Raw genomic sequence first — 21,251 nt, 5'->3', positions numbered from 1 at the left:
AGAATATGAGATAGACATAGAATGGATGAGTGTTGGTGAACATAACTCCTGGGTCTCAGAGAATGGAAAAACAAAATAGTAGAAATACAAAAAAAGGGGGAAAGTGTCCCCAAGGGGAGGTAAGCTAAGGTTGGAACTCTGTGCATCTCTTATGAATTACCTCTCGTGAGAATTTTTTTGTTGGAGTGGGAATACTAATAATAAGAGAGGAGATTGATGTTATACAAAAAGAAAGTGTTACAATATAAGTGTAATGATGAATGAATTGAACTCACACTTTTACTGAAGCTTAGTCTCACCTTGTAGTTGTGTCTAGTATATAAGCTATCATTGCATATTCTGCAGTATTGCAAAAACTATACACAAAAGAACTCTAATGAAGTGGATTGCTTACTCTGTATTCTGAAGTTGGAGGCCCCCAATCCCGCCCCCCCCCCTTTTTTCCAAAAAAAAAAAAATCTAAATTCTCATCGAGTCTTAGGTCAAAGTCACTTTGATTTAAACCATTTATTTTGGCATTCGGAAAGTCGGGGGGGGGGGTGTTCTGATTTCACATTATTACTCCCCCCCCCCACATCACCAGGACAAGTACGGCCATGCAAAGCTTCTCTGTTCCTTGTTATCTCAAAGTGATATGCATTTTTTTCTATTCAACACTGCTTCTATTAACTCACTCTGTATGTTGCTTAGATTTTTGGACCACTTCTATTCATCCAATCATCAAAAAAAAAATGTTTGCATACAAGCTCATGCTTGATGACTACAAATGAATCAATCAAAATGTTTGCATACAAGCTCATGCTTGATGACTACAAATGAATCAATCAAAATGTTTGCATACAAGCTCATGCTTGATGACTACAAATGAATCAATCAAAATGATAAATAAAAATCGAGCAATATAATAGTCGTAATTAATTTTGTTTTTGAAAATGTTCTATGCTAAAGGGAGATAGCTTTAAGTAGGGAATTAGGCGATAGAAATGGATAGAGCAAACAAAAATCGTCATGTACAGATTACATCTATGTTTGTTATTGTACAGATTACATCTATGTTTGTGAGTGTACAGATTACATCTATGTTTGTTAGTGTACAGATTACATCTATGTTTGTTAGTGTACAGATTACATCTATGTTTGTGAGTGTACAGATTACATCTATGTTTGTGAGTGTACAGATTACATCTATGTTTGTTATTGTACAGATTACATCTATGTTTGTTAGTGTACATATTACATCTATGTTTGTGAGTGTACAGATTACATCTATGTTTGTGAGTGTACAGATTACATCTATGTTTGTGAGTGTACAGATTACATCTATGTTTGTGAGTGTACAGATGACATCTATGTTTGTGAGTGTACAGATGACATCTATGTTTGTGAGTGTACAGATGACATCTATGTTTGTGAGTGTACAGATTACATCTATGTTTGTGAGTGTACAGATGACATCTATGTTTGTGAGTGTACAGATTACATCAAAGACTGTATGCTTGTTAATTATAAAGAAAACTTTGTAGTGGTTTGGTTATTTCCACTGTCGTAATTATCGTTTTCACAAATGATTGTTATGTTGTTGTTTTGTACAGCCCAAACGCGTCTCTAGCGTATCGGTATCATATCAATTATATAACTCTGCTGTATTATAATTGTGCTGGAGAGTCTAGGCATGTTTGAAACTGATAAGAAAGTTTTATTAAAATTAAAAGAGGTCAACAGTATGTCAAATCATTTTTAATTTATCCTTTAACACCCACCCTTCTTTCTCTCTCTTTCTCTCTCTCTCTCCCTCTCTCTCCCCCTCTCTTTCCCCTCCTCTCTCTCTCTCTCCCTCTCCCCATCTCTCTCTCAGATTTATTTGTCACCTATTAATGTATCTATCTTATCTATCTATTTTTACACTATGCAACAAGAGCTGCTTCTACCGCTCAATGCCATTTCGTTTATTTAGCTAGTACAGACATGACTTGGTTAACGTACACAATACACACATCTTGTCTCTTGAAAACAGTTCTGTACATAAACAGAGAAAGTGATAACCAATGTCTCAACAATTGATTCCATACAGGCTCTTATATCTCTAATAACCTTTGTGTCATGCTTCTCTTATTAGAACTCTGATCCTCTTACCCTGAGCTTACCTTTTTATCGCAGGTAAATGCCAGCAGGTAATTAGACTGTCACGCACACAGAGAGATACGCCTACACTCCGTTATAAGAATGTTTTTTAAATCTATTCACAATACACTGCACGGGGGAATAGTGCCAGCTCTAGGTGAATGGATGCACGTACATATGCTAGAATCAGTAAAACAAAAAAATATTTGGCATGAATGAGTTGTTTTAGGAATAAATCCCACAATAAGCAACACTTTCACAACGGTAAACATTGGGTGAGCTCCATCTTGGAAGGAATACAGTCTACTGCCATAAGTCTCCAGGCAGCACGGTGAGCCACTACTGCTGAGCGAGGCGTGGAGCACGCGCCGGGGTGAGCACTGAAACTTCTCATTGGTAAGAAGGGAAAAGGGGGGAGTGGGGGGTGTGAGATGGAGTGAGGAGTTGATTTTTAGAACAATAGGATGTGATGTTTTACAACTAGGGCTAGAGACTTGATCGAGGTCAGTTTTTAGTCCAGGTACATAGAACAGACGCTTAGATTTGGTTCTATAAGTCTTCTACATTTTTATATGTCGCCTACAATTTTGTGATATTTGTCCAATACATTTGTATATGTCGCCTACAATTTCTTGATATTTGTCCAATTACATTTATATATGTCGCCTACAATTTCTTGATATTTGTCCAATTACATTTATATATGTCGCCTACAATTTCTTGATATTTGTCCAATTACATTTTTATATGTCGCCTACAATTTTGTGATATTTGTCCAATACATTTTTATATGTCGCTCACAATTTTGTGATATTTGTCTACTACATTTGTATATGTCGCCTACTTTTGATTTTATTTCAATAGTTCCTATTTAGTTCAATGGCTTCAATTTGATTAATCGCGTATGTTTGGTTCTCGAACTTTGTTTTCCAGATATAGCTTTCAAGAAGTGTATGCTAGGTCTAGACTGTAGAGCTATAGCGTGAGTCTAATTACAGGTAAAATAACTCAGCTAAAACGAAGCTCTTCCTTGATCCGCGTTCTGTTCTCACCGCGAGCCACTATGTAGGGCACAAAATGTCAGGTCACTACCAAATGTCAGGTCACTATCAAATGTATCACTATCAAATGTCATGTCACTACCAAATGTCAGGTCACTATGAAATGTCAGGTCACTATCAAATGTCAGGTCACTATCAAATGTCAGGTCTCTATCAAATGTCAGGTCACTATCAAATGTCAGGTCAATATCAAATGTCAGGTCACTACCAAATGTCAGGTCACTATCAAATGTCGACGAAAATGTAGATCAAACAATTAAAATGAAAGTTGAAACGTCTGCGCCTAATATTTCAAGATTTTCCCAAAAGTCATAAACAAAGAGACAATGTACAATGACTGCCAATATAGTTGATTTCGAGGGTTGTATATTCTTAAAGCTAAAGACCCATGTTCTCTTTTAGGTAAGGTGCAAAGTCTGATGTGTTGGTCACAATCGACCTCAATAGCTTTTTTAAATGAGCCAATACAGTTCGTCTCCTGGACCAGCCCTCATATTCTCTCAATGTTGATGTGTTTGTTCATGATTATATTTGTTGTCTTCTGATTATTGTGTTCCTTTTGTTGATGTGAGATGGAACTAAATTGGAACAAAACACAGGTTGTTGTTGTTGTTTTTTGTTGACATTTCTTGAAAAACGGAAAGAAAATTATGAATTTTGCATTACAATTAATCAAATATCATCAACTGAATTTTTGTTCTGAAAGCAATTAACTAGAGATTATCAGGTTCATTTTTTTCTTCCAACAGACAAAAATTCTTGGCTTGCTTTGTGATTTCTTTTCATTGTCTTTCTTTGAATTTTTTTTTCCCTTCGCTAATTTCTTTGTTTGAAAAAGATTTTTTTCTGACTAACGTTGTTAAATAATGCTTGATTTGTTGCATGAAATTGGATGAATTTTTGTGACGCAATCTTCGTTTTTAAACTCAAAAACTACCAAAGGACATTGTCTATTAAAATACAATCTATTTATCCTAAACTCATTTTTTTTGTGGTAAATCATTCCAGTAAAGATGATTTTACCACTTCAGTGTTTTGTATGCATATCTCCTCCAACACACTCGCGCGCGTCTTTTTGGAGGCCCCCGAAAGGGGAAAAGACGCTATTAGTTTTGTGTGAAATGTCTGTCCGTCTGTCCGTCCGTCCCGTTTAGATCTCTAAACTAGAAAAGATAGTGAAAATCTGACATCATAATATTTTAGTCCATTCAAAGTTCTGATGCAACGGCTACTTTTTTCTTTTCTGAAAGCGAAAAATCAAATTTTTTAAATCACTTATGTAAGCAGTTTTTTACATAAGAATACACCACTATTACAACTATTCACTATTAACAGTTATATTCTGTGTTCGTGTCCCATGTTTGGTGTTATATGTTTGTATGTATTAAACATGTGTATTATATCTGTGTATTCTTTGCTTGTATTCTATATTAGTATCCTACTTTTTTATTTTTTTAAAATTATAACCTCTTGAGTCCATCTGTCTCCAAATGTTTTGGAAAAAAATAAAAATATCAGAGGCAGAAATAAGGTTAAAGTGCTGCTGCCTGGTCTTGCAGTCGTTTTCTGGGATGCCCTTGTCCCCCGTAGCGCTTGCTTTACTGACCAATGGTCAATGGTTATTTACTGCCATGTTTTAATCCATAACCATGTAACTCAGTGTGTGAGGCCCTGTTCACTTTTTGTCTGCTTACGCGATGGTCTCTTCAAGAGCTAGATAGGTCCTAAGACCTAATGAAGGTCAACGTTTAAATGCTAGTTAAGAAGTGAAAGAGGAGACAGTAAGCGACAAAGAGAGAGAGAGAGAGAGAGAAGAGAGAGAAAGAGGAGACAGTAAGCGACAAAGAGAGAGAGACAGAGAGAGAAAGAGGAGACAGTACGTGACAAAGCGAGAGAGAGAGAGTTTGCGTATGTAAATATAATTTTTCATTTCCAAGGCTAGGGTAAACAAAGAAGTTATATTTCATCTTTTTGTGTTCGAATTTGTATGTGTTTAATTTTATAATGATCGGATTGCTGAAGTAGATGTATTGTTAATATACCAAACACTTATTTAAGTCATAACATTTGGACCTTATTTATTTTAATTTTATGTGAAGCTGTTTTTTACATACTGTTTTGAACGCATTTTTTTTTGGGGGGGGGGGGGGGGGTCAAATTTATTAATCTTTTGTTGACTTTTAAAATTTATTTGAAACATTTCTTTCAGTTGCCAACTAAGATCTCTTTTATTTCTAAAAGGGCCGGCGAACTTAGCAAATAGGACAAGAAAATACCCCAAACACACACACACTTGCACGCACGCACATGTAGACAGACACAGTTACACATTGACTTTGTTATATAACTTTCTGCTACTTTCTCTATATGCCAAGGAAAAGTAGTTCGCAATTCTATTTTTTTTTCAGCTGTTCCACGCTGCCTTACAAAGTGTTTGTAATATGGGCGTTCAAAGAGGATTTAATTGACAGTTTCGTAATGGTTGGCGTAGTGTCTACAGAAGAATGGGTGTGTGGCTTTTATTCTGTTTAGTTGAAAATTTAAAGGTGTAGTTTTGTTCTAAGTTGGAGAATTGTTGATTGCTCTTTGCCTCGGTGGAATTGTATATTGTCCAGTTTGTTTGGCGTGGTCATTTCTTTGTAAATAGGTTGTCTTGTGCTTTCTGATGACCTCTGGTTGAGCCACTCTTCTTTATGACATACAAACATGACAGAAAATGTTTGAATAACTTTTAAAATCTGATTTTATGCTGACATCTACATTGAATACTATTATATTATTCCATTTTGTCTTCTAAGTATAGTAGACATTTATATTATTGTCATTCTATCGAGGTACATGGGTATAATAGAGACTATTCTCTGTAGACACCAAGATCTAGTAGACATTTATATTATTGTCATTCTATCGAGGTACATGGGTATAATAGAGACTATTCTCTGTAGACATCAAGATCTAGTAGAAATTCATTTTTATCTAACTTGTATACAGACATCTAGATCTAGAAGACATTTATTTAAGTTACTTCTATCTTTCTTTCGAATTCGCTCTATCCAGACATCTACATCTTGTAGACATTTATTTCACTGTGTCTCCCAGAAATTTATATTTTTAAATATATTGTCCGGACAAATGACGTCATCATTCCCGTGCCCGTCTGCCAAGCTCACGTAATGCACATGTTTGTGGCGGGAAAAAAATAACGTTCAGCCGTGACTTCCTCCTTCAAATTGAATTCTCCCGGCTTCTCCCATAATTGAAAACAATCAAACCGGCCCAAGCAATCAAAGTGAAGCTATCTGGGCTCCTCTGTTCACACATGATAGAGGCCGGGCACGAAGTCACATGACCTCTTCGGAGCCATCAATAGTTTCCGGTGGCCATGTTTTTTTTTTCTACCGATGTCTAATTACCCAATAAAATGGCCATCCAATCAAAGCTTGTTTTACGCTTCATGTGTTCCGTTGACTGTGACAAAATGAGATAGTGAAGAGGGTCAGAGGTCGCGTAATGAAAAAAAACTTCAAATGTTGCCGCCATCTTAGCAGCCTAGCAGACGATAATAGCAATAACTATGTCTGAGTACGTTGAAGCGTTCCTGGAATTTTGGAAGGTCAGAATCATTCCGGAAAGCCGGTTTAGCCGTGTGGCTAAACGGTATTTTAAAAATAGATATGTATGTGTAATTTGTTTCATATGTGTAAATCTTAGGTTTTAGAGTATTGGTACACTACCTCTCCTGGCCCTGAAAGTGGGCGCATTAATTTCCGCTACGGAAGGATAAGGACAGGATATTTTGGAGATCTATTGTTGGCGGTCTATGGGCTGGTGGGCTATAAGTAATTGCGCATGTCACTGGCTGGTGGGCTATAAGTCACTGCGCATGTCACTGGCTGCAGAACCGAACAAAAAATCGTCGAGTTCAAAGACGGTTTTATTATGCACTTTTGGTAAGTGTTTCAAGAGGCCAGATAACACCATATAACTGGCTGGATGTGTCCCACGGGCCGAGGCTTGGACAACACGAGACTGGCTGGATATGTCCCACGTCTCGTAGTTTGGACAATACGTGACTGGTCTGGATATGCCCCACGGGCCGTAGTTTGAACACCTTGGAAAAGTTGGAAATGTAACTCAAATATATAGCCCACCTACCTCCTATTTAAAAAAATATTTTGAAAATAACAGCTCTATATCGTCTCAAAGTCAGCATTGGACGAAATCACAGATCTGTCGTTGTCTCTAATTAGTGGCTAGTGATTCAAAGTAAAGTACCTTTTTCACACCTAGCGATCTCTATAGGGCAGATGCTATAAAGGTCATCTGTTTCTACAACCGAGGATTAAAGAGGGTGTGATTTGCCCTGCACAACGACCAACACCCTTTACTTTCCCCAACTAATGTCAGGTACCCATTAGAGTGACCTCATGGGCGTCCTGAAAATCCCCAAATTAATAATCCCAGCCCTCCCCTAGATTCGTACCTGAGACCCCTTGGTTCGGAAGCCAAGCGCTTTACCACTCTGCCACCTCGTTGGTGTCTAGGTTTCTGTTCACGTTGGTGAGTACCCTAAACATTGTGCTTCTGTAGACTCTATAGATTTGTCTCACCCCACCCCACCTTGTTTAAAGAGACTTGAATGTCACTAATAAGTTATACTCAAAGTATTTACCAAATTTCACTGCACAAATGCGCACACATTTTTGTATACGGATGCAATGATGAGCTCTAGGCCAATGTTACAGTCATAGCGATGGCGCATTGCTTTGAACATTCTGAATCCCAGAGATGAAATGACGTCACCTTCAATTGATACAGCTTCTCACTTGCAGTTCAACATGCTGACTCGCTGGCTTATTAGCTTCACTGGGTGCTGGGAGAGAAATAGAGAGATAAGAGAAGTAAATGGGGAGACTACCGCGGTGGGACAGGCTTTTGCTTGTCAATTGGATAAATATTATCTTCTCCTGTCTACTTCCTCCTGCCACTCGTGGCGTCATTAGCAACCATCGGGCTCTGTAGAGTCATTGAGGTATTGTACAGTGAAGAAGCCTTGAGCCAGTGTTTGGGCCTTGTCAGTGAGTTGGGGAGCGTGACTGGGCCATTCTGTTCCCTTGATGAAGTCTAGACCACGATGACTGACGTAGGGAACTACTTTTTAAGTTTTGGAAGTGACCAGGCCTCCCCATCTCCTATTCGAGGGTGAATCAATAATATCTGCAAGAGTGGACACGTCTCTTCCCAGCTAAATGGTGCTTACCATGTCAGACCACTTCCCGCTAGAAGAACACGTACTGTGTGCATGGTGTCATAGACCGATTGATCCACATGACATATTGACATCGTGTCAACTTTTCTTTTTTACTTTTGGCACGAACAGATTTATAAACTAATTAAAGCAGTGATGGGAATTTTCCGACAATTGTCGGAATTCCGATAATTTCTTCTGGTCCGATTTTCTAGCAAAAAAATCCGAAGTTTTCCAGACATTTTTTTTTTTTTAAATCCGATTTTTTTTTTTCAATTTTTTTTTATGAAAAAAAAATCCGATTTTATTATTTTTCCATTTTCGGAAGAATGCGAAATAAGATTTTTGATTTGTTTTGAACATGCGCACATCCGGTCTTTTGACACAGTTAAAGTTCTTTTTTTTTTTTTTAAATCTTGTGCTACCGTATTGTCTTATAAGTCTAGATCTCGGTCCAGATTAGAGTGGTTTGAATCAGTCTAGATAGATATCTAGATTCTTTAATTTGAATACTTTTGATCTAGATCTAGACTTCAATGGCTGCTTGCCAGCTTTTGAAAAGTATTCGACTTAAACTTAACTTAGACTTAAGAGTATCAATCATGAATGATGCCCGGTCGCTATGTTACGACGTAGATCTATGTAGCGCTAATCGCCGCTATTACTACAATTTAAGATCTATTATTTTTTTACTGTTGTTACGATGACCCCTAGATTTTTCTAATTTGAACCCTGCCTGCCGACTTCCTTGAGTTCAAATGGGATTAGATTTAGACATCTAGATCTATTATAATAATAATAAGATCTAGATCTACTCATCTAATAGAGTGATACTGTGATAGACCTACCGTGTACCGACCATCTGGATTTATATATAGAATATACTTTTTTTATATAGTAGTAAGTAGGCCTTCTTAAACTTCTTAACATGACTATAGTGAGTTACTGAGTATAAGCCTGACAGAATGTAGATATCTAATAATAATATATTGGATCTAGAATCTAGAAAAGTTATTAAATATAAGTAGTAGTAGCTCTAGATTATAGATCTATCTATAGTGAGGGATATGTATATATTTTAATATAAAACTTATCATTACTAATTTTAAAAGCATGTTTTTCAAACACATTTAATCCTTATAGTTGTTTGAGAAAGAAGTTGTTACAATATCTGTAAAGCAGTTATCTATTATAGAATGCTCAGACTGCAAAAAGCTTTCTCCTCCCATCAATATATATACAAACAATAGTGCCATGAATGCATTTTGAGTGCAGCAACATCTTTTTTTAAGTCGCCATGACAGGCCAGTTCAAAAACGGGGGGGGGGGGGGGGGGGGGGGGGGGGGCGCTTACAAAATTTCCTAAAATTTTTGCAAAGTCAGTTCCCATCACTGTTAAAGAAATGATTGAAGGCTGTCGTTAACATCCGACTTCCAATGGTAGCAGAGTGACGTGGAATAGATCAAGCAGTAGAGAGATCTTGCTGCAACTTTGGTCACTGCGGAATGAGCAGTTTAGTCAAGCGAAAAGCTTCACAAAGTTTCTTAATTCATATCTTAGAGTTTGTATTTATTTAATTTTATCTGTAATGTACACCACATCACAGTAAAAACTTCACGATCGATGATCTTTATGATTTATTTAAATTGGAGTTACACCATGAGTAAAATGATTAAACCTAGAGACACTTTAGGGTTGAAGAATAATGAGTAAAGTAGCTCTAATACATACACCACTAAACCATAACTTGCAAATTGAAAAACAAAACCTAATGAAATAATCAGAAAGACACAAAGATAGACGCACATTTCTTAATCCATTGGCTATAACAAATTCTTACAAGTGCCCCTTCTTCCTTAATGCCATTAGAGAACGGAATGGGTTGCCTGAAATCAACCAGGAAAACCAACGTCTTAGCAGAGTTTAAGTCATTAACTAACATGCATGAGTTTAAGTCATTGACTAACATGCATGAGTTTAAGTCATTGACTAACATGCATGAGTTTAAGTCATTGACTAACATGCATGAGTTTAAGTCATTAACTAACATGCATGAGTTTAAGTCATTGACTAACATGCATGAGTTTAAGTCATTGACTAACATGCATGAGTTTAAGTCATTGACTAACATGCATGAGTTTAAGTCATTAACTAACATGCATGAGTTTAAGTCATTGACTAACATGCATGAGTTTAAGTCATTAACTAACATGCATGAGTTTAAGTCATTGACTAACATGCATGAGTTTAAGTCATTGACTAACATGCATGAGTTTAAGTCATTGACTAACATGCATGAGTTTAAGTCATTAACTAACATGCATGAGTTTAAGTCATTGACTAACATGCATGAGTTTAAGTCATTGACTAACATGCATGAGTTTAAGTCATTGACTAACATGCATGAGTTTAAGTCATTAACTAACATGCATGAGTTTAAGTCATTGACTAACATGCATGAGTTTAAGTCATTAACTAACATGCATGAGTTTAAGTCATTGACTAACATGCATGAGTTTAAGTCATTGACTAACATGCATGAGTTAAAGTCATTGACTAACATGCATGAGTTTAAGTCATTAACTAACATGCATGAGTTTAAGTCATTGAATAACATGCATGAGTTTAAGTCATTGACTAACATGCATGACTAGATTGATACATAAAATACGTAGACGTAATTATCTTCTGTTTTGAAGTCATGACTGAACTATAGATGATAAGATAAGATAAGATAGAGTTCAGTGTTTAAAGAAAATTAAGGCTTAGAACTGAAGACAATAGATTACTCCACAATGTGTTTATATGTTTGCTTGATATCATTGAATTTATCCAACCTCCTGACTGGAAATAAAAAAGGACACTGAATATTTGTTCACCGGTAAATGGACCTCATTCACCAATCGTAAACAAACAAGATTTAGCCACGTGATAATATTGATAAAACAATGAAAAAAACGTATCACGTGACAGCCTTTACGGATTACGTAATTTGTATAGAAGAGATAGAGAATTACGTGGCTAAATTTTGTTTGTTTACGTTTGGTGCATGAGGACCATTGCGCACTGGAAAAAAAATGGCCAGGTTACAATCTTTAGGCGTTAACCTGACATTGTGTCATGTGATTTCTCGGATTTGGAACGAAATCAAACTACAGCACTGACTTCCTGTCAGCTCTACGCTATGAATACTTTAGAGGCTCAATTTGTTGTTTTGTTTCTCTTTTGAGACTGCAAACATTCAACATTTTATTATTGAACTTCTGGGAAAATGTCGAATCGATAACATGTCGGAAAATGTCGAATTGATAACATGTCTGAGAAAATGTCGAATTGATAACATGTCTCAGAAAATGTCAAATTGATAACATGTCAGGGAAAATGTCGAATTGATAACATGTCTGAGAAAATGTCGAATTGATAACATGTCATGGAAAATGTCGAACATCGTGTTGTAAATTGAATTAATATCTTTGTATTTTGTATTCACGTTATCACTTTGATTCCTAAGTTACACGATATACTTCGTTGTGTTTGTTTGTTTGTTATTTGTTTCTACTTCTTATTGGAAATGTTTGTATTCAGTTTTATATTTCCCATTCTAAATTGTAGTTCAACTGTTTGTATTCACTCCTTTCTAAATTGAATTAGTATCCACAGAGACCACACCTCATGGTCTCAATTATATTATTTCTTTTTTTTTAATGCTATACTAAATTTAATTATGAAGAAACTATTGGGCAAGTGCATTGTCAGCCAGCCTATTTGTATATTCTATACATTTGATATTGCAGGGTTTAAAGCTTTTTAGCGGCACCGAAAGGGGAAAAGACGCTATTAGTTGTATGTGGCCTGTTTGTCCGTCTGTCCCGTTTAGATCTCAGAAACTAGAAGAGAAAATGAAAATCGGACATTATGATATTTTAGATCATTCAAAGTTCTGATGCAACGGCTACTTTTTTCTTTTCCGAAAGCAAACCATCTAATTTTTAAAAAAATATATATGCAAGCAGATATTTCAGAAAATTACACCACTTTTAAATGAAAAACCTCAGGGGAAGTAAGTCTTATTAAAAAGTTCACAGGCTTCTTCATTAATAAATCAAGCTTCATTCATATATTCGCGCATTGGTACAAAAAAAAATGCATCTAAGGTCACAATTGAAAAAGTATCAATGGATCATTATAAAATAGATTTTCCATTTATTAACTATATCATGGAATAGAATATTGATTCAAATGTTGTTGTTTTTTTTTCTATAATTTTAATACGAACTTCGTTTCAATTGTAAGTTTAAATAAAAAAACAAACAACATTTATACTGCGCAGTTTTCACACATCGTCATTAGACTATACACTTGACAACAACCTAAATTACAATAAATAGAGGTCAGACATAGATCTAGATTCTAGATTTAGATTTAATTGTATAAAACAATTTGAACAAAATTTACATGTATAATCCATTAGGGAAATAGTTCATCTTCTAATAGCTTAGGGGTGCAGATTTATTTATTATGTAAGTATTAGTATCACATCAAGAAGTGAATCTGATATCATATGGAACAACACAAGTGCACTATAACCCAATACTAGGCCTACCAATCCTGATCATAATATTGACTTAGATCTAGCTCTAATAGATCTACATTCTATTTCTAGTTTTCTAGATCTAGTCTAGATTTGGCTATAGATTTAGTTCTGGATCTTGATTTAGAGTCTATTTAGTCTAAATCTACACCAAGTCTAAATCTAGACCTAGTCTAGATTCGAAATCGAAATCGAAATCAAGAGTCTAAATCCAGATTAAGATCTAGATATAGAACTAGTCTAGAAATCTAGTTCTAGCCTAGGTCTCAATGCTAGCTTTAGCCTGAATTTTAGTTCTAGATTTTAGTTCTCTAGATTCTATTTCTATCTATATCATGTCTAAATCCGGAACAAGAACTAGTCTAGAGATCTAGCCTAGATGTAGATCTAGATCTAGACTATATCTAGAACTAGTCTAGAAATCTAGATCTTGTCTAGATCTAGATATATTCTATATTCTGGATTTAGTCTATACCTATTAAGTAAATAGAGCGATTATTATCAGGATTAGTAGGCCTACTAGTGGATAATAGCCTATGCTGTTCGTATGGGAAACCTGTTTAGTTGTGCGGGCTCATTTTTTTTATTCCCTACTACGTCTACTCCAATATATTAATCGAAACTGTTGGGAAGAAGTAGCTATCTAGGAGCAGTGGCGTCATTTGGGGGGGGGGGGGGGGCGAGGGGGCGGTCCGCACCGGTCGACACCATTTTGGGGGTGGCAACCAAGTTGGAAAAATTATAACTTGGCAAAAGCAGACACAATGAAAAAGATAATAATAAAATCCCGAGATATATCTTGGAGCAGTGGCATCACTAGGGCGAGGGAGTGTGAGGGGTGCGGTCCTCACCTTTCGACACCATTTTTGGGGTAACAACCAAGTTGGAAAAATTATAACTTGGTAAAAGCAGACACATGGGAAAAGATAATAATAAAATTCTAGATATATGCCCAAATATGCCTTGACACATTTAGATGGTAGTTTAAGTGTCAATGACACAGCACAACGTTATACCATTTCTGTCTTATATTATAACAAAGGAAACCTGTTCATATAATGTTAAGTCTGTTCATAATTTTAATTAAATATTATTGTAAAATTAGCAATAAAATTTGAATAAATGTAATAAACATTGGGATTTTACATTCGAGTAAAAATCAATAAAAGTAGGTAGTCAGCTCAGTGTCTTGGTTCAACAAGAACTAGCTAGCAATAGTGTATTTTGTAACATATTTCAAGAAACTTGATGGGGAGGGGTGACACCATGAGCTTACCACATTAGGTGCGACACTGCATCGAATTTGATTGGGGCCGCCTCTGAGTTTGTGTGATAACACAAACTCTCTTTGTAATCTTGTTTTTGGAACTTTAATTTTTAAATCCAATTCTTTAGTCTAATAAGCACTAGAGTCTCAGAGATTATCTTGAGAAATCGTAGTCATAGTCAGCAGAGAATGGAAATTAAAAAATACTTTAAAAAAAAAAACATATCTTTCTCAATAATGTAGAACATATTAAAACGGCCATCCTCATGATGTTGTTGGGTCGACAAATTGATATTTGTAGCGGCTTCGAAAATGGAAATTGTCGCTATTAGTTTTTTTGTAGTCTGTCCGTACGTCCCGTTTAGATCGAAAAAGACTAGATATGATATTGAAAATCCGATATGATATTTTAGGTCATTCAAAGTTCAGGTGCAGTGGCTTTTTTTTCTGAAAGCGAAACTTTTGTTTTTTTTTAAATTGACTTTTCAAGCAGTTTTTTCTTAAAAATAAATCTTTTTTTTTTTTATGGTTCTATCCTATCAATAGCACAATATCCATTTACACATTTAACCAAAGAAAAAAGTACCTTCCTTGGGGTCTTGAATGAGAGATTAGCATCAATGGCTAGATAATAATTCATTAAAATCATCTAGTTCATGTTCACATTGAATCATTTCATACCATTAATTAATTCATTGACTACATTTGAATATTAACAAAGTAATAATAAAAAAAAAACAGTAATAATTCTCTTCCGTATGATATGATATCTCCGTATCATGTGGTATCTCCGTATCATGTGGTATCTCCGTATCATGTGGTATCTCCGTATCATGTGGTATCTCCGTAGCCTGTGATATCTCCGTAGCCTGTAGTATCATGTCGTCAGTTTGCCCAACTATGCAATACTATTGGCTCATTGGCGTAGCCGGGGGTTGGGGGTTCACTCCCCCCGACCCCCGAAATGAAATCCCCCCTCCTGGGGGGGGGGGCGGAATTTAATGACTTATATTTTGCTTTGATTTTGTTTATTTTAGGCGAGATCTTAATACTAAACCATCACTTGCCCCAGAACAGCCAAGGGTGTTTTGAGTTTAAAACCCCTACCAGGGGGCTTTGCAGTTAAATCCCCTTTTTTTATAAAACAAATGAAAAAAAAATGCAAACGATAATCTCCAAATTCCAAGAGCACAGCTAAGGAAGATTTTGATTTTAAACCCCCCTCCGAAATTTACGATAAAACCCCCTCTTCAATATCAAAAAGCAAATTACACTCTAAAATTTCTATGAGCGTAGCCAAAGGTGTTTTGAGTTTAAACCCCCCTTCAGCGGGGTTTTAAGCTAAAAATTACCTCTTCAATATGAAAAAAAAAGCAAATTACGCACTCAAAATTCTATGAGTTTTTGAGGTTTTAAGTTTAAACCCCCCTCCATTGAGGTTTGAAGCTAAAAAATACCTCTTCTATAAAAAAAAAAAAGCAAATTGCATGAGCGTAGCCAATGGGGTTTTGAGTTTAAGCCCCCTTCAGCAAGATATGAAGCTAAAAAATACCTCTTCAATATAATATATTTACACACTCAACCCCCCCCCCCCCAACCGAAAACAATCCTGGCTACGCCCATGTATTGGCTTCATTCTCGATATGTGTACTTGTCTTCTTTTTGCGTTGGAGGAGGGTTGTGGTGACATAGGGCTGTGGTAGTTAATTTGTTCAGTTCATAGTTTCTGATATTCAAGCTGAAAATATTAAAAACCTGCGGGCCTTGATCCTGTCTTAGTGAACCACTTGGCGGGAATTGGCGGGTCGATTCTGAATTTGTGTGTCTACATAAACCATATTTGTAATCTTGTTTTTGTAGATTTACGGTCGTTGGGTCATAAAGTTTGTAGATTTACGGTCGTTGGGACTTCTTCTTTTTCTTCTTCTTCGTTCTCATTGTTATGTTGGAGTGTTCATATGACTAGACCAATACATGAAATGAACTGCGCAGTGGTTTCCAAATCAGGGAGCTCTCCATATAGTTTCCTTTCTATTGGGGTGATTTGGGGCCAATGTCTTATAGGGGCCTCTTGGTAAAGAGAGCAGTTTTGGAGGACGTGGTCTGCATTCTCTGGTGATACTCCACATGGGCAGATTTCACTGGTTCCAGTTTTGAGCTTCCGGTACATGTGTTGTCGCATTCTGTTGTGTCCGGCCATGAGTCGAAAGATTAGACGTTGGTCTTGTCGGGATAGCTTATAGTAAGCATCATCTTTCTTGAGATTTGGATGAGAGCTCGTCCATTTCTCATTTATTTATTTATGATTAATTTCTTCAATTTTTCTGGATAGAGTGCAGAGTTTATTAGTGAGTTAGTTCTCCCACTCTTGGCGAGTGTGTCAGCCTTCTCATTTCCTTCTAGTTCTATATGAGCTATATTGGGACATAAAGTTTGATTTCAATAGTTACTAGAACAAACATTTATTATAAATGCTATTTTGATAAAAGAAGCGTCAGACTGGAGTTGTTTATGGTTTGGTTATCTATTGAATTAATTATGGAAGTCCTAGAATGCTCTATTCATGGAGGGAAAAAGCAAATCATTTATTGGACACAGAAATTTGAGTACAGTCCATTTTATTTGTTATTGGTCTAGTCGTAGTTTTGTTATCAGGGTCAGAAGTATAAAGGACTTTTTATGGACGAATAACCACACAAGCGCGCGCACACACACATACACATTTACGCCACCGTGGCGCAAGACAGATTCTGTACATATTGTCGGGAGCTCTGTCTGACCGTGGATCGTACTCTGGAATACGATGCCAGGGATTAACCCCTCCCCCCTGGAAGTCCTTGGAGACTTTCTGGGCAGAGGTCACCAGGACTAAACGGCTAAGTCACGTGAGAGTGAATTGAGGTCACATCATTTGTTGAGTTTTAAGATCACCTTGGGGATTTTTTTTTAATTGAAAGCTATATTTTTTTTCAAGTGTGTGTCTGTGCTCCCCATTAGGTTCACTGTAGTGAAGGGGGAGACAATTAGTTTCGTCACTAAGACTAATAGAAACTTAAGACTTGAGAGGACTCGGTTGTTGTCCTTGTCTCCCCAGGGACTACCCGATGACTTTATCACAATGCCTCCGTCATAACGGAATCTGTTGGGTCTGTTTTGAACCGCTTTTGTTTGGATAAGTCATTTGAACCGCTTTTGTTTGGATAAGTCAAAGTGAAAAAAAAAGTGTATTTGTGTGTTAAGGATATTTAGTCTATATATTTTGTCTTGGTGGTTTAGGGTTAGTCTATGTGTTTTGTCTAAGTGGGATATAGTCAATGTGTGTTGTCTGAGGTTTAGGATAAAGTCTATCTGTGTTGTCTGGGGTTTAAGATATAGCCTATTTGTGTTGTCTGGGGTTTAGGATCAAGTCTGTGTTGTCTGGGGTTTAAGATATAGTCTATCTGTGTTGTCTGAGGTTTAAGATATAGTTTGTATATGTGTTGTCTGAGTGGCGGATCTGATATTTAGCTAATGTGTGTTCCGTGAGTGGTTGACACTTAGTCTTAGTGTGTTGTCCAAGTGATAGAGAGTTAACCTTTCTGTGTTGTTAGATTGATTAAAAGCATAATGTGAAAATTATTTTAGCCACTATATTTAAAGTAAATTTTATTAGCATGTCAAAGGTTAAAGCGCAAACTGGTTGTCAAAGCTTAGTTCCACATTACCAATAATTAACATGCTGAGAAGATCTGTTAGCATTCCATTCTATCTAAGCCTCCCACTAACAGCTGTCTGGAACATTTTATTCCACCCACTCTGTAGTTTCTACTTTTTAGGCAATAAGTTCTTCCAGTAAGTTAGATGAACACGTCCGCATCAAAACATTGAATAAATAGTGCAGGCCCGTTACATGAGAGAAGTCCATAGAACTTCCAGTGCGGGGGGGGGGGGGGGACAGCACTCAAACAGAATCTACAATGACGTGCTCGTCTTTCTGTGTCAGCCGATGGTCGTGACCTAATAAAAGACTTTAATAAAACATTATGTGTAACCTGGCTGCAAACAAAAAAAAAAGTTATCGTTAGATTGAAGTGTACTTTTCGGACTTTCTGTAATGACACAATAGAAAGACACATAGAAGTTTGGGTTTAATTGGGTTTTTCCGCTGTGAAGTGACGAATCATTAAAAAGTAAAAACAGAAATAGAGAATCAACGGACAAGGACGTCTCTCTATCTTTCTGATGTTACTGTCTGATGTCTCTGTCTAGTTACTGTCTGATGTCTCTGTCTAGTTACTGTCTCATGTCTCTGTCTAGTTACTGTCTCATGTCTCTGTCTAGTTACTGTCTCATGTCTCTGTCTAGTTACTGTCTGATGTCTGTCTAGTTACTGTCTGATGTCTCTGTCTAGTTACTGTCTGATGTCTCTGTCTAGTTACTGTCTGATGTCTCTGTCTAGTTACTGTCTCATGTCTCTGTCTAGTTACTGTCTCATGTCTGTCTAGTTACTGTCTCATGTCTCTGTCTAGTTACTGTCTCATGTCTCTGTCTAGTTACTGTCTGATGTCTCTGTCTAGTTACTGTCTGATGTCTCTGTCTAGTTACTGTCTCATGTCTCTGTCTAGTTACTGTCTCATGTCTCTGTCTAGTTACTGTCTGATGTCTCTGTCTAGTTACTGTCTGATGTCTCTGTCTAGTTACTGTCTGATGTCTCTGTCTAGTTACTGTCTCATGTCTCTGTCTAGTTACTGTCTCATGTCTCTGTCTAGTTACTGTCTGATGTCTGTCTAGTTACTGTCTCATGTCTCTGTCTAGTTACTGTCTGATGTCTCTGTCTAGTTACTGTCTGATGTCTCTGTCTAGTTACTGTCTCATGTCTCTGTCTAGTTACTGTCTCATGTCTCTGTCTAGTTACTGTCTGATGTCTCTGTCTAGTTACTGTCTGATGTCTCTGTCTAGTTACTGTCTCATGTCTCTGTCTAGTTACTGTCTCATGTCTCTGTCTAGTTACTGTCTGATGTCTCTGTCTAGTTACTGTCTGATGTCTCTGTCTAGTTACTGTCTCATGTCTCTGTCTAGTTACTGTCTGATGTCTCTGTCTAGTTACTGTCTCATGTCTCTGTCTAGTTACTGTCTCATGTCTCTGTCTAGTTACTGTCTCATGTCTCTGTCTAGTTACTGTCTCATGTCTCTGTCTAGTTACTGTCTGATGTCTCTGTCTAGTTACTGTCTGATGTCTCTGTCTAGTTACTGTCTCATGTCTGTCTAGTTACTGTCTCATGTCTCTGTCTAGTTACTGTCTGATGTCTCTGTCTAGTTACTGTCTGATGTCTCTGTCTAGTTACTGTCTCATGTCTCTGTCTAGTTACTGTCTGATGTCTCTGTCTAGTTACTGTCTCATGTCTCTGTCTAGTTACTGTCTCATGTCTCTGTCTAGTTACTGTCTGATGTCTCTGTCTAGTTACTGTCTCATGTCTCTGTCTAGTTACTGTCTCATGTCTCTGTCTAGTTACTGTCTGATGTCTCTGTCTAGTTACTGTCTCATGTCTCTGTCTAGTTACTGTCTCATGTCTCTGTCTAGTTACTGTCTCATGTCTCTGTCTAGTTACTGTCTGATGTCTCTGTCTAGTTACTGTCTCATGTCTCTGTCTAGTTACTGTCTCATGTCTGTCTAGTTACTGTCTCATGTCTCTGTCTAGTTACTGTCTGATGTCTCTGTCTAGTTACTGTCTAATGTCTCTGTCTAGTTACTGTCTCATGTCTCTGTCTAGTTACTGTCTCATGTCTGTCTAGTTACTGTCTGATGTCTCTGTCTAGTTACTGTCTCATGTCTCTGTCTAGTTACTGTCTGATGTCTCTGTCTAGTTACTGTCTGATGTCTCTGTCTAGTTACTGTCTCATGTCTCTGTCTAGTTACTGTCTCATGTCTCTGTCTAGTTACTGTCTCATGTCTCTGTCTAGTTACTGTCTCATGTCTCTGTCTAGTTACTGTCTCATGTCTCTGTCTAGTTACTGTCTCATGTCTCTGTCTAGTTACTGTCTGATGTCTCTGTCTAGTTACTGTCTCATGTCTGTCTAGTTACTGTCTCATGTCTCTGTCTAGTTACTGTCTGATGTCTCTGTCTAGTTACTGTCTGATGTCTCTGTCTAGTTACTGTCTGATGTCTCTGTCTAGTTACTGTCTGATGTCTCTGTCTAGTTACTGTCTCATGTCTCTGTCTAGTTACTGTCTCATGTCTCTGTCTAGTTACTGTCTGATGTCTCTGTCTAGTTACTGTCTCATGTCTCTGTCTAGTTACTGTCTGATGTCTCTGTCTAGTTACTGTCTCATGTCTCTGTCTAGTTACTGTCTGATGTCTCTGTCTAGTTACTGTCTCATGTCTGTCTAGTTACTGTCTGATGTCTCTGTCTAGTTACTGTCTGATGTCTCTGTCTAGTTACTGTCTGATGTCTCTGTCTAGTTACTGTCTCATGTCTCTGTCTAGTTACTGTCTCATGTCTCTGTCTAGTTACTGTCTGATGTCTCTGTCTAGTTACTGTCTCATGTCTCTGTCTAGTTACTGTCTGATGTCTCTGTCTAGTTACTGTCTGATGTCTCTGTCTAGTTACTGTCTGATGTCTCTGTCTAGTTACTGTCTGATGTCTCTGTCTAGTTACTGTCTCATGTCTCTGTCTAGTTACTGTCTCATGTCTCTGTCTAGTTACTGTCTGATGTCTCTGTCTAGTTACTGTCTGATGTCTCTGTCTAGTTACTGTCTCATGTCTCTGTCTAGTTACTGTCTCATGTCTGTCTAGTTACTGTCTCATGTCTCTGTCTAGTTACTGTCTCATGTCTGTCTAGTTACTGTCTGATGTCTCTGTCTAGTTACTGTCTCATGTCTCTGTCTAGTTACTGTCTGATGTCTCTGTCTAGTTACTGTCTCATGTCTCTGTCTAGTTACTGTCTCATGTCTGTCTAGTTACTGTCTGATGTCTCTGTCTAG

The 21,251-nt window shown here is 37.1% G+C and overlaps 2 protein-coding genes across 5 annotated transcripts in view; one reads left to right on the top strand and one right to left on the bottom strand.

The window, feature by feature from the left end:
- The window catches only part of LOC106077997 (netrin receptor UNC5C-like), a 505,747-nt gene extending 503,292 nt beyond the window's left edge, over positions 1-2,455 (bottom strand). For 2 of the 4 annotated variants that reach the window (XM_056020001.1, XM_056020000.1), the window contains exon 1: positions 2,145-2,455. The gene's annotated coding sequence lies outside the window, so the exon portion shown is untranslated. The remainder of the gene's footprint in view (positions 1-2,144) is intronic. The other 2 variants (XM_056020004.1, XM_056020005.1) reach the window with 1 other exon arrangement.
- LOC106077399 (short-chain dehydrogenase/reductase family 42E member 1-like) overlaps positions 1-21,251 on the top strand; it is a 283,344-nt gene that overhangs the window by 128,127 nt on the left and 133,966 nt on the right. The gene's annotated exons all lie outside the window — the stretch shown is intronic.

Source organism: Biomphalaria glabrata, chromosome 2, assembly GCF_947242115.1.
Source record: "Biomphalaria glabrata chromosome 2, xgBioGlab47.1, whole genome shotgun sequence".
Lineage (NCBI taxonomy): Eukaryota > Metazoa > Mollusca > Gastropoda > Planorbidae > Biomphalaria > Biomphalaria glabrata.
Note: the sequence above shows the minus strand (reverse complement) of the source record. Positions and strands in the feature narration are given on the sequence as shown.